Source organism: Anomalospiza imberbis, chromosome 5 (genome assembly GCF_031753505.1).
Source record: "Anomalospiza imberbis isolate Cuckoo-Finch-1a 21T00152 chromosome 5, ASM3175350v1, whole genome shotgun sequence".
Classification (NCBI taxonomy): domain Eukaryota; kingdom Metazoa; phylum Chordata; class Aves; order Passeriformes; family Viduidae; genus Anomalospiza; species Anomalospiza imberbis.
In genome coordinates, this window is record NC_089685.1 from 13606946 (window position 1) to 13619269 (window position 12324).

Consider the following 12324-nt stretch of genomic DNA (forward strand, 5'->3'; position numbering starts at 1 on the left):
TCTCTCTTTCCTTTTAAAAAAAAAAAATTAACAAAACAATAACAAAACACCAAAGAAAACATTAAAAAATCCCCCCAACAAACAAACAAATAAAATAGAGAGAAGCCACAATTAAACAAAATCCCAGCCAAATAATCAGAACAAACAAAACCCCACACAGCTGAGGTATGTTAGAATAGAGTCACTAGAACAAGCCGGCTCTTGTGCCCGGGTGCCTGAGCCGGCGATGGCCCCTCCGGCCGGAGGAGGAGCCGGAGGAGCCTGTTCTGCCTCATGCTCTTCGTTTCTGCTGCACCTCACATGCCACCTAGCGGCTTCCCGAGAGGAAAAATCCTTCTTAAACGTGATTTACAGAGGCGCCGCCTTTGCCGGCTGCTCCGTACGCCTCAAGCCCGCCGTTGAGGAGCACGGCCCCGGCCCCGCTGCAAGCCTGTCCCGCGGCAGCCCCGGCCGAGAGCCGCCTGTCACCAGCCCCTCAGTGCACCCTCAGACTCCCCCGAGAAATTTCCACCTCTTTGGCCTCTGTTGACAGCTCTCTCCTGTTTTCTGCCATGTTCAAGGCCTTCACGGAGCCCGCACCCATTTGGCTGCCCACCTTGCCCCTCTGGGCCACGGCCTTCACCAGGTATCTGGCGGAGAGGAGGCTGTACATTTTACTTTTAAGCATTCATCGATGGCGGTCACTCACCACAAAGTTCATGTTAGTTAAAATCCTAGTTTTCCAAGGGGAAAAAAATCAGAAATGCTTTAAGAGGTCTTTCTCTTTCCCTCTAACTTTTTGCAAGGGTCAGGGAGGATTTTATTGTTCAGCCCAACAGCTGCTCTTTGAGTGCCCTACAGCCATTTTCCCTCAGACAAAAGGTGTTACACCACAGCCTTTCAGTTAGGCCGTTTCTCCAAGAAACGGGAAGTTTTGGTTAAGAGCAACGTTTTGCCTCCAAAAGTGGTAATTTGACTCGTCTTGCCCCCTTCTCAACAAGGTGGCCTAACCCCCGTGTTAATGGAATGCCCGTGTGCCGCAGTCAGCCCCAGCGTGCTGGCAGCAAAGGGAGACGGTGTCTGCAGAGCGGGTCAGGGACACCCCTCGAGGACCAGCAGCACGGTCCCTCGGGACAAGCCCAGCTCCAGGCAGGATGCCTGTCAGAGGACACAGAGCACACATTTGCTCTGTGGAAGGAAGAACTTTATCGTCACAAAATCGGGGCAATGGCTGTCCAAGCTACTCTGGGCAATGAAAGGAACTGGACCTGACCCACGTTATCTCCAGCGTTTTCATTAGGCAGAGGCAGCATTAAAAAAGAAGCCACTTTCCCTAAATAGTCATTTCTTGGTTTCTATTTCAAATGCTTGAAAACAGAATACTTCCTCTTGAAAGTACTTGAAAGTTTTCTCTGCAAGAAATTGTTTGATTTTTCTAGGGAAAAAAAACAAACTAAAACACTTAAAGCAACTCTTTCAACATTTCTGAAATGATGTATCTTTTTTTTCTTTCAGACCACTGGAGAAATTACTTTATTTTGTGAAAGGCCAGTGCTAGGCTTTACCACAGCCAAAAATAATTGAGCTATACTGACACCCTTAGATTAATTTTTCCCCTCATCAGTGTGGTCCTTTTCCTATACATGGTTTAAACCCAGGTGCTGACCTTGGGTGCTACGCATCACCAGACCCTGAGGGCTGTGAGACACTGTCCTGCCCTTCAAGCATGGGTTCCTCACCATGACAAAGGCATTGCAGGTGAAATTATGCCACAAACTGCTGCCCCGTGGCTTAGAGAGCCAGCTTTGCTGTGCACACAGCTGTCCTTATCAGTTAATTACCATCCAGGTGACTGTGTCCATGCAGAGGAACCGTGTGGCAAATACAGCTGGAGCCCCTGGGCATGACAAGGACCCTCAGAGCTCCCGAAGCATGAGAGGAGGGAGCAAAACTGACTTTCTGTCCTGGGTGCTCTAGGAAAGTCAAGGAAATGGGAACAAGGGTGCACTCAGCAGCTAGAGGGCAGGCTCATTTTTCCTTTAAAACTTGGGAATCACTTCCTCACAGCTGCAGTGACTGCCAGAGTACCCAAGGGGAGTGGCTAAGAGGTAAGTCAGGCTAATTGGAGAAGTCTCCTTTGTATTAACTAGGGGGAGGGGAGACCCAAACTAAAAAAAACCCCAAAAGCACAGATGTACAAAATTGATAGTTGTTTCAAAATGCTTAGCTTCAGCCCGGCAGGCTGATTTCTGACACAGCAGGGGGAGAGAAATCATCTGCAAGACAGGAATATTCTGTGGGTGTGGCCATGTCTGATTGCAAACACCCCACAAAAAGGACACACTGGCCTTCTAGGCTTCTCTAACAGGAAAAAAATAATTGAAAGTATTTACAAATAGCAGTCATCAAAGCATTCCAGAGAAATAACTTCCGTTTTCTTTTTCCTATTCAGAAAAGGAATGTGAAGAAAGCTAAGAAGTCTCTGCAGAGTATGGTCTCAGGTAAGTTATGTACTCCCTAACACAGATTTTTCTATTACCTTCTGTGGACATAAGATTTGGGAGCTCAGCCCTTTGCAGGGAATGCAGCTGGAGCAGCTGTCCAGGCACACACCCAGTGCTGCTGGTGTGATGCTGCCACTGTTGTGCACCCACTCAGATGAGCAATTTATACCTTCAAAGGCAAATTCGCCTTCTCTTCGTTGCTGTGGAAAAGAGCCATTGAAAAATCACCTGTCACAGTATTACTGTTTGCATTGGAAACTTCCTGACTGAAGCCTAAGGGGAGACTATTACACTCCCTGATGTCACTCACTGGTGTCTCCCTGTTCATACAAATAAGGACTAGGCCATACTACAGGTGATGCCTGAATATTAACATAATTACGGGGCTTCTGCCAATGCAGCTCACACTGCTGAGATGCCAGGCAGTGCCAGCCTGGTGTAGATGGGGGAGGTAACGCTGTGTTGGACTGGAGGAGGGTTTGAAAGCTCCTGGTGTACACCAGCTACCCGCCAGTTTAGCAGGCAGAAGCTGAAAAAACAAATATATCTGGGAGCATTGCAGTTTCCCCCCCATCTTGCAGCAGTGGTTGCACCTCCCAGTCAAAACCTCATGGGCAGCAACATGGGAGAAGCCTACCAGAGCAACAAGGCTTGGTCTAGACCTGAGCACTTCTGTCAGCTGAGCAGCAGCCAGAAACCAGGAAAGTCCACAGAGGTGGAATCCACTGAAAAATACACCAGCCTGTGTGTTTTTGTGCCATGGATGGCTCACTGCACTGGTCTGAAGTGTGAGAGCATGGCTTAACATAAACACAGCCCTCAGCAGAGTCGGTTTCTGAGAAAATGGCTCCTTTCACTGCGCTTCCTCCTGCCTATCTGCAAATGCCAAATCCTTATGGCCCTAACATGGACATCTGGTGCATAATTTCAATAGAGAAAGGCTTGAAAGATATTTGGATTTGGGCAATGAAGGTCCTATTAAAGGTCTGAAGAGTCTACATCCTTGGGAACAGAGAAAGCCATGAGAAGTGCTTTGGCTGTTCACTAGCCAAAGGCAGAGGTTTCTCTGAAAAAGCACTACTGGAACACAGGAGAAGAAAGAGATATTTACACACAGCTGTGTCAATGCAGCAGGGATTGGGCAGGCAGAGGTGGAGCTGTCAGGAGACAGCCTGGTGGGAGGGCTGCCCACTGCCCTCCTCTGCCTGTCTTTCTCTTCAGATTATGCTAATGGCCACGTTTCAAGTGACGCTATTAAAAAAACCCAACCCCCCATGGCAGCAGCCACAGCAGCAGGTTGTGATTCCTTGGCAGGGCTGCACTACTGGAAAGCTGCTTCTGGAGTTGTCCTGTGGCTCGGTCCTGCTGTGTTAGGATGACATTTTATCTTCCTGGTAGCTTTTACCTCCAGGTTGGCATGGCTCCAACTTGCTTTCCCCCCCCCCCCCCTTTTTTTTTTTTTTTTTTTTTGAGAGTAGAAAACACTTTCTACATGTGTAAGGTCACATCTGATAAAGAACAAGCAAGCACTAATATGTAGCACATGTATTTTTCTTCTTTAACCAGGGTGTAAAACCAAGACATGAAAAGAATGGGAACATTTCATCCTGAACTGAGATGGAGAAAGAGGTGCAAAAGCAGAAGTAGGATTAGAGGGCAGACTTTCTGCCAGCCATGATAACCAGCACAATGCCAGACCTCAGATTTAACAAACACTGTCATTATAAATAGCCCTGGTGCAAGACTGCCATGCAGAAGCACAGGAAAACTGAGCTAAACCGGTCTCCCTGCTTCCAAAATTATGAACCAAATTACAAACAGTATTTTTCTTAAAGGGAAGGGGGTGCAGGAGAGGGAAACCAGACAAAGACGTATGAGGGGCTACACTGGTGGGAAAACCTGCTTCTGATCCCACCTGGACTATCCCGTGCCAGCACCTCTGCTCATATTGGCTCGGGGACCCACACAGAGTTAAGCTGCCATGAGAGCTGAGCTGCCTCTTGCTTAAGAGAGGAAATGTTGCATCAACTGCTTCCTTTTCACACATTTACCAAAATCTCTCTTGCCTCGAGTATCCTGCTCCTTCTTTTGCAGCCTCTCTTGCACAAAGAAGCCCTTGCACAGCCTTTCACATCAGGGACACTGAAACAAGGTTCATGACTGAAATTTCTGCTATACATTCTCATTTAATGATATAACTCCATGCTACCAGAAATACCTCTAACATAGCAGGACACCAGTGCACCTTCCTGTTGGTTCCTCTCTTCTGCCTCACCAGATCTTCATGAAACATCCTCCTTAGTGTGGATCCCACCCCAGGACTGTACCTCCCTGTGCCATTGGTAGTGGGGAACAAGGGCTGCTGCCCCTTGGGCACAGTGGGGAGGGTGGGGAGCAACACTGGCAGCAGAAATTATCAGCCCAGAGCAACTGCAAAACTACAGCAGAAAATTCATTTGCTGTAAATGTACAAGTCCAGGAGCAGAAGCTCTGTGTGCTGAAATCTGCTGTTTAAAGGCTGGAAAGGTACAAGGGAGAAAGGAATGTGTGTTGTCAAAATGCTTTAAAGCAGTTCCCAAAAAGCCAGCTCCTACATGCAAGTTTATTCGTGCCTCTACAACCTAATCTGTCCTTCACCTCTGCCAGAAGCAGCACCAGAAGTATCCAGCTCTTGGCCCCTAGAAATTGCTGACTGGAATAATCTGCTATTTAAAATGGTCTTCTTTTCTCAACAAAGAGCAAATATGGAATAGCTATTTGCAGTTTAAAATCCCATGCAAAGACAAGGTCCTGGTTGCAACTTACTGTAGGGCACATCAGCAAGAGGAGCACCACCTCTTGCTACTCCTTCTCACTTTCCTGAGCCCAGGCTGAAGGAAATACCCTTCCTGTACTATTTGCAACATCAGAAGGCCTGCATATAAAATAGCTCTTCTCGACAGCAAAGCCATGCTTGGGAGTGATCCTCACAGTTCCCTCCTTCAAGCCAAGCTGCTGGCAAATATTTATTGGGATTAACCAATTTACCAGGGCAGATTCAGACCACTATTAAAGGAGACACAAGCCCTCCTTGTGCCTCCCACTGCATGTCATCTACAACCTCTCAGCATCCCTCAAAAATACATATCAAATGACAACAGTAAGACACTCATTTTTAGCAAACTTGTCATTGATTATAGCAAAACAGTCTTCTAATCCAAAGCCCTTGGCGGGACTATACATGTAGATCCACAGAAGAGGCACGAGAAAGGTGACAGAGAAATTGCCTTTATAATTGTCTCCCAGAAGGCTTAGATGCTGGATGGTTTAGCAATTCACTGCTCAGAATTCCTTATAATAAAGAAGAGGAACTGGTGTCTCCCACAGAGAGGCAGAGGAGGGCCCGGTGGCAGACACTGGAGTAGACCCGTGCTCTCAGTAGCACACTTGTGACCCAGCCTGGCAGGACACCACATGAAAGGAGCCACATCTTTGTAGTTGGGCTCCTGGTAACAAGAAGCTTCAGAGGCAAAGTGCAAGCTGAGTCCAGCTGAACCACAGTGCCCTGAGGCTGTTTACGATTTGTTTAAACCACAGTTCCTTTTAATAAATCTCAGCTATGTCCTTGCTGGTGGCAAATCTCCCGTGGTGGCAGCACACACACAGGTGCAGCACCCTTCAAACCCAGTGCTGTGGAGACTGCTGAGGACATGGCCCATCTTTGGCTGGGACAGCTGCTCTCACTGCTCATTTCCAGCCATCCTTCACAGCGTACACACATTTCCTCTGTGGTAGGGAGCGCTGCTGGGAAGACAGATCAATCATACCCCTGTCTGGCAGGTTGTTAAGGCAGGAAGGTTTTCATTAAGTCAACAAGGGTGTTAATTTATAGCATGTTTGCTACTTCTCTCCAAATACTCTTCCAGATGAGAGCTCGCTCCCTCACGCTTGCTGCCTGCTGAGGGCAAAGATTAACAAGCATTTTGTTTACCTGAGTGCTTGATGCAGCCCTTCACCCCTCTCACCCTCCACTGTGGGCTCCTGGCCTCTGTTTTGGGTTGAGCTGCTGCTCAAACTGCAGCAGATTTGTCTGGTTGAAATAAAACATATACATGTGGGGATTTCACATAAGAATTGCTATTTATGGATGTAATGTTGCAAGGGACTTCAAGCATTACAAATGAAAAATCAAATTTTGCAAAAATTCCTGTTTTGACAGCATGTAAATTATTGCATACCAAGAGCTAATCATTAGTGGAGTCTGAATCTATGAAAGCAGAACTACTTCTCCACTCACAAATACTGAATTTTGTCAGCTTTTTGATACCAAAAAAATTTTCTCAGAGTTGAACAACTAAAGGTTTATTATTGGATTAAGGACAAACTAGCCAATGCAATGAAAAATATATGTATGAAGTATCAACACCTGGGTTTTTGGAAACTGCAACTATTTATATTTCCATAGGAGATTGCAATTAATTGTGTCTGATAGGCAAGATCATTAATTTCTAACTAAGTATATTGTAGTACAAACTTAACACATTACAAGCCATGCTGCATTTTCATATTTGCAGCAAGGACCATGAAAATTATCCAATAAAAGGAGTAGTTTCATTGTAACTCCTTGGCCTGTACTAGTTCAAGTTGGTGTTTTTCTTTTGTAGTATGGTGTCTCTTCATTGTCACAAAACCTTAAAGAAAAGACGATACCGCTGAGGTCTGAGATGTATCTGGAGGCTCTTGGACCACAAGAGTCAAAGAGCTGTAAGACAGTGGGGATACCAGACAGCTTCTGCAGAAAGAGTGCATTTCTATGGGCAACATCTCCCCCTCTCTCCTGTTCCCATCAGCCTGGGCCTAGCAACAGGGTTTGTACTGAAGAAGCATTGGGAGAAGCTCATGAGCCTTTGGGGATTTAGCAAGGCCGTGTGTGCTCACCTCCAGCTGCACAGAAGATCCTGTCTGACACATGGAACTCTGTTTCAGCCTGTGTTAACCCTGAGCTTACACATCTGACATATGCAGAAAGCTCCACAGGTCTCACTGTTGGGCTCTTTACATGGAAAAGGGTCTAATGCACCATACTTTCAGAGCATCTCTGTGTAAGGGAGCCTGGGACACTCTCTTCCTGGACAGACAATTGCTCTTTGAGATGCTGAAGATGAAGAGAAACCTGAGAAGGTGTAATAACCAAAGCTACAGTCAAGGGAAAGCTCTCAGGTGCCTGTAGCAGCCCACCAAGCTGCCCATGGGTGTTTTACCCTTGTAAACTGGTAAATCTGTAATCCAAATGCTGACATGCAGCAGAGTGAGGAAGTGGCTGTGCTGCCATGGAAGGTAGCATGCTGTAGCAACACTCACACAACTGGAGGACTTCTTTGCTTTTGCTCTTTACTCACACCTTAAGCTGAAAATATGGCCTCTCATAAAGTGGAGTGTGAGAAGCAGCATCTGTAACAAGAAAAGCGGCACTGTCTCTTGGGAAAAAGCACTCTGCAGTGAGAATATATAGCAGAAGGCTGCTGTTAGAAAGCCCTCTCTGCTCTTTCCTCTGAAGCAGAGCAGAGAGCATGTCTTCCTAAGCAGACAGCTCAGAAAAAGCCTGGGCACTGAACAAAAAATGCCTGGATTATGGAAGAGATGCTATCCCTCCTGCTGTGCCATGAGTTGGGTTGCACCATGCAGAGATTGGGAATTGCAGTGGCAGTGCCTGGCTGGCCTGTAAGGCTGTGTTTGTGTGGCTATGAGCAGTGATGTTGAGCAACATACTCAAAATGTGAACAGGCTACAGGAGGTTTGCTCAGACCTACATCACCTCAGATGTTGAGATGTGTTCCAAACTGTAGTATGGACCAGTCTGAATGGAGGGAGGAAAATCAGACCAGCCCCATGAGAAAAATCACTGGAAAAGACCAAGAGATGTTCCTACATGGAGAAGAAGCAAAGGTTTGGAGCCAGGAGCTGAAGTCAGTTGTTGCCACATGCATTTTTCAGAATTTCACAGACCTATTGAAAGTTTTTTATGTAGTGCAGAAAAGATGTAGCAAATTCTGAATGTCAGTTAAACCAGCTCAGATTTCCAAATTAACTCTTTGTCTCCCTAACCTTTTCATTAGAGACAGTCCCCTTACAAACTCTTGAAAACAAGAAAAGATGCAATGTACTACTTTCAACTTTTCAACGGGGAAGCTTAGCCAGGAGGTTAATCTCTGAAAGTCTTGAGCCTATCTAGCATTGGTGGAATTCCATGCTGTTATTACAGCAAGGCTTGACTTTGCTAGGACTTCCAGAGAGCTGAGATGTCTATGGTATGAAGACTGCATGCCTGAAGTGTGCTTTTCTGGTGAAATAAAGTAGTGAAAATAATGAGAGTTTTCAGACAGATTATTTCTTCTTGAAAAATCAACAAAACTGGAAGACCACTGGCTCCTTATGAAGTTCTTCCATCATAAATCGTGCTGAACTTTGTTGGAAACAGAAGATATTGCAGCCTTATTCACTCTCATTAGGCTCATTCTCACAGGGAACCGCTAACTTCCTTTATGGAATAAACTATCTGGAACAATAGGATCCACCATCCAAAAGGAAGGCACATGACACAAGTCTTCTGAGGGAGTGCTGGCAAGGCGCTTTGCTGGGTGCTGCCGGGTAGCACAGACTGCAGGCAGCACTCACTGGAAAAGAGCTCGGAGCTGCAAGCAAAGTGTTTCCTCATGTTAAGCAAAGAAAGCAGTGCTTGTTCTTTGTAAATAAACAGTTAGGTTTTGAAACAATCCAAACTTTGGCTAACCACTAGGGTCAGAAAAGGCTAATAAATCCTCTTTTTCCTGTTAACAAAACCCACAACTTTATTTTCTATAACTTTCAAAAAATAAAAATGACATCATGAGTAATTTTGGAAATTCCTAATTATTGCTTCATTTTCCTGGCAGGAGCATCCTGATTTCTCTCTCTCTTCCCCTTGGAGCAGAGACAATCTCCCTTCAGACACTGGAGATTTGGTACAACCCTGTTTGACATTATTTCAACCACGTGGCAAAGTAGAAAGTACAAAAAAAGGAGTATGGCTTTTCTGGATTGTAGGCTGCAGACAACGAATGTGAAGGATGATGGGTCCAAGTGAAGAAATCTGAAGGATATTGTGAGTCTTTGCAGAGGTGAAAGCAAGGAAAAGGCAGAGATATGAGCAGGAGTGAGAAGCCAGACCAGAGAAATGCAAGATGAGATGAGCAGGGAGGTCAAAAACTTACAAAGTACAAACACAAAGTTATTTGTAGTGAATACAAGGGCAGATGGTGAAGTCCTCAGGAAGATCTTAAGAGAGAGAATGACCAGCCCAAATAATGGCAAATAAAATTCACTCTAGACAGGTGTAAAGCCATGAACGCATTTAAGGGGAAGTAGCTTCATTTTCACATATAAATAATGTTTTCCATGCTTACTGCTGCTACTCAGAAAGGAAGCCTTGGTTGAACTACTGTAGGTACTTTCTTGAAAATATAAAATCACTGCTCTGCAACAGTCAAAGAACAAATAAATGTTTGGAATTGCTACAAAAGGAAAAGCCAATAAAGTAGAAAGAACACTGTGCTGCTGTATAAATCCATCTTGTATCTGCACCTTGAATGCTCAGTGCAGTTCTGGGCCCTTGAAAAGGATAGAGAAGAGATGGAAAAGATTCAGGGAGAGTAAAAGGTTCAAGGTGAGATTCAGGGTGAGCAAAGGTGTGACAACTTCTGTACAAGGAACAGTGCAGGAGAATAGGGCTTCTAAAGCTGGAAAAGATATGAGATGTGAGACACAGTACAGGGAAAGCTATGATATCATCAATGACAGAGAGACAGTGGGTAGGGATGGAGTGTTGTTTGTGTCTCCAGGACAATGAGGGACCAGCTCACGAAGCTGGTAGGAGCCAAGTTCCAAGCAAACAGAAGGAAGGAATTTGTCATGCAGCAGGCAGTGGATCTGCTGAGGAGGTCCTTTCCAAAGCACCCTGAGGATGCAAGGAACGTGCATGCTCTCTCAAGTGTTTGGAGGAGTCCATGCCACAGGCAAGCCACAGCAGGTTCAGGAAATCCTCTGACCTGAAAATAGTTGGGAGTAGCAATAACTGATTGATACAAATCTGCTTACAGCCCCTGTTGAAGGCAGAGTAGATGAATGGGTTAGATGATCCAAACCAGCACAGCTGTTCTTACCTGGAGTGAAAATAGATAAGATAGACTCAAAAAAATGCAGGGATCCCAAAGGGAGCTAAGGTGACAGCATGCAGCGCAGCAGGAGGTAAAGTCAGGGGTTTGGGTGAAACTAGCACAGTTAAACTGCAGTCCAAAAGTGTAGATGAGGAGGCAGAAGAAAAGCTGCAGTTTCAACTTCATCCATGCTTTGGCTGAGCCTAGACATGCCCCAATATAATCAGGAGCAAAGCTTCCACTGACTTCAGCAGATCAAGCCCTCGAGACATAAAGACAAGCAGTTAAATGAGTTTCAGTGTCAAAGAGTATCTCCAAGATAACAGGAGACATGGCACAGGTGAGTCTGTACAGGCAGAATTTGCAATTTATCTGTATTTCTTATCTATCAGCCAGATCCAAATCATTTCAGTCCTGATTGGATCCAAGAAAATGTTGAGTTTAGAGATATTCCTTTGCAGAGTCCCCATTATCCTAAATAATAGCTACTATGTAGGTATTGCACACAGCACAGTTACTTTTTTCAATCTTTTTAATAAGCACTTTGAAATAAGCAGAGTTGCCTCCACTTCAAGTGTGATAAAATCTAGTAGTGAGATGCTACAGAGTCATGGCCCCAAGGCAAGGTGCAAAGCCCCACAAAAGGCCAAGAGTTACAATTTTCCTTAAGGTTATGTGCGTTTAAGAAATATCCCAGTGGAAGCAACCACTATTTATTAGTCACTCAAAGCACTATTCCATCAGCAATGATCAGCAAAATAAATATGTTTCTTCACAGAACTGAAGAATGTTTCATATTCTATGGCATATTCCTAAATACCACATTTTTTTCTCATACAGACAACACTTATTTGGGTAATGACTTTGGAATAAGACTCTCCTGTTCTGAGGTTGTGTTTTCCTGAAGGACTGATCTTGATTTGTTTGGTTTACAATTTGAAGTTTCTCAATAAGTACACACAACGTGGTCAGTATTTTGAGAGAAGAGTCTTTTATTTTTTCAGCTGAAGTAGACTGCTTTTCCTGGAGTGCTGAAAAAAAATAATTTTAAGAAGCTGATCTGATTAACTGGGTTAAACTAGAAATGTGCCAAATTGCTCTGCAGACATGGCATAGCTGCTGACCTGCATCGAGACTGGAAATCGTTCCAGGCTGTGACATGCCATGTCTGCTCACATCAGCTGCGCGCGGGGAAATGCACAGGCAAGCAGCTTGCTGAAAATGTCCTTCAGCTTAGGGTTCAAAAAAGATTCCTGTAAAACATGTTGCTTATGAGGGAACCAGCCTCTCAGACCCAAGAAATGTAATTTCTCACACAATTTATTAGGATTTCTCAGTTTTCTTCCAGTGTATCCTGGATAGCATGCACAGATGGACACACAGCACAGATGCACACACAGCCCTTCACAAAGAACTTTACAAATATCTCATCCCACCTGGATCTGTCCTTCAGCCTGATGCCACTAGTCCTCAGCAACTCAAGCTGTTTCTTCTTTGCACTATTGAGGTTTAAAAAAAACCCCAAAGTTGCAGTAGTTTGGTTCTGACACTGCAGTTTGATATCTGTGTATGAACCTTTATATTATGTTTGCTCCCCTGCATGCTGCTCAGACACCCAGTTTGCAAAGTTGGGCCTCTCCACATAGACCAGTCCTTGATCCCCACTATTC

General features: G+C 45.0%; 1 long non-coding RNA gene across 1 annotated transcript; it reads left to right on the plus strand.

The window, feature by feature from the left end:
- Positions 1–1856: 1856 nt before the first annotated feature.
- On the plus strand, positions 1857–3890 carry LOC137474950 (uncharacterized). Its single transcript, XR_010999575.1, has 3 exons — positions 1857–2087; positions 2432–2480; positions 3798–3890. It is a non-coding gene; the product is annotated as an uncharacterized lncRNA (long non-coding RNA).
- Positions 3891–12324: the final 8434 nt, after the last annotated feature.